Source organism: Ictidomys tridecemlineatus, chromosome 8 (assembly GCF_052094955.1).
Source record: "Ictidomys tridecemlineatus isolate mIctTri1 chromosome 8, mIctTri1.hap1, whole genome shotgun sequence".
In the NCBI taxonomy this organism is placed as follows: domain Eukaryota; kingdom Metazoa; phylum Chordata; class Mammalia; order Rodentia; family Sciuridae; genus Ictidomys; species Ictidomys tridecemlineatus.
Genome location: NC_135484.1, coordinates 52,105,882 through 52,107,951, shown reverse-complemented (window position 1 = coordinate 52,107,951; position 2,070 = coordinate 52,105,882).

Genomic DNA, 2,070 nt, shown 5'->3' with positions numbered 1-2,070 from the left:
CTCCTTTGCCTTCAAGTGAAGTTTTAAGTCTAGTAATTGTACATTCAAATTCACGTCTGTTGAAGCTCTGCTTTTCATGACTTGATAGTCACAGCTCAATTTTGACAGTGACATCTGAAGTTCCTCTTTTTCTTGACTCAATGATGACTTCTCTTTTTCTAAAGCTTCAACATGCATTTTAAGTTTCAGATTGTCTTCAGCAAGGCGGTTATCCTGGTTTAAACCATTTAGTCTCACGATTTCCTTCTCCGCATCAGCCAGGGCTCGTTGAAGCCTGAACACTTCTTCCACTGCTGAATGCTGAGGAAGGGTTCTTCCCTTTTCTGCCACAGTAGAACTCTGCTCCCAAACTGAAATTTCATGCTGATGATCATCTATGTCTGGACTGTGGTTTGGTTGAAGAGTCTTGATAGTATTTAGTACTTTGCAGATTTCACTCGAGTCAGAATGGTGTGTTCCCTGAGCCTCAGCAATCTGCCTCGAGTGGCCAACTTCAGATTCATGTTTTGCAACTTCAGTTGATAATCTGTTTGTTTCTTGTTGTGCTACAATTATGTCACTAAAGTCCGTGTCATCATCACGAAAGGCTGAAGAATGACTACCGATCAGGGAACCGAACAGAGCCGGTGCGGTTGTTGTTGGCACACCGCAAGCTCCCGAGCGTACTGATTGAGCAGCTGCCCGTAGTTGGAACATTTGATCTTGCAGGACAGTCTGTCCTGCTTTAAGATGGCTGATCTCTACCTCTTTCTGTTGCAGTTGATCTTGGCAACTTACAGACTGATGGTTTCTGTGTAGCTCTGGCGCTTCATGCTTTTCTTCCAGGTCAGTACAATACTTTTTCGGTCTTTCATTCTCACATCTTAGTGTGGAATCAGTAGTTTCCATTTCCTTTCTCCGACAATGATGTAAAGCTGCTTCTGGGTCTCCTAAGTCATCCAGAAGCATGTCCCTGGTGAGGGTGGAGCTATGGCCGGTGAGGAAAGGCAAGCTGCTCCCCACCTGAGCCAAGAAGTGGCCCAAGCCTGAGCCCAGGCCTCCAAACCAGGCCGACATCGTGGCCACTTCAGCGAGCCATCGGACCAGCTCTGAGAAGCGCGTCCATCACCATCCACTTCTCTGCCCCGAACGTCCTCCGGCGTTGCCGGGGTCAATTATGACCCAAGCGCTCAGAATTCCTCAGAGCGCGGGGTTCCTGGGGCTCCACCAACCACCAATCATCCCTTCCTGCCTGTAAACTCAGAAGCCTGTCCTGCGCTTTGACCAGGGACCTGCAGCCAGTAGCACACTCACCCCCTGCAGGGCCTCTGCTTCTTCCCTGCACTTGCCTGTCAGCTATTGGCTCACGGGATTGGGCAGGGGTGGCTGGGAGGAGCTAGAGATCCAGGAAAGTGTCCTAGTTTGAGTCCCAAGGCAGTGTGCTGTGGAGCCAGGAAGAATCAATGTTGTAGATGAAATCCAAAGGTAGTTCACTGGACAGTTCCCTCTTGTCTGGGAGAGGTGGGCTTTTTGTCCCATTCAGTTGCATTCAGTTGACGAGGTGAGGTCTGGCTCCACATTAGAGAATGGAATCTATTTAACTAAAAGTCCCCGATTATTCAAAAGTAAATCTCACCCCATAACACCAGCACAGACACACCCAGAATAAAAGTTGGCCAAGTATCTGGGCATCGTAGCCCAGGCGAGTTAACATATAAAATTAACCATCACAAAGTCTTAATCAGTCTCAGAATTCAAATTATAATATGGATTAGATTTCACTAAAGAACCATCTTTACCCTTTCCAAAAGTAAATTTTTGCTGTTAATCTATACATTTTCGAGTTCATTTGAACATTATTTGGTCCTTGTTAATTCTGATTGAAGTTTATTTAAGTGCTCAAAAATTCCGCTTAAATTTCACTTAAGAAAATTTGTTTTAGAGCCAATGGGTTGATGTTCACTTAACCTATTGTTGTTTATCAGTGCCAAATATAATCCAGGTTTCAAGAGTACAGAGTGAAATAAAAAGTTGAGAAACTTTCTACTATGGAGTAATAATCCTAAATGTAATTCCCATACCTCTAAGGAT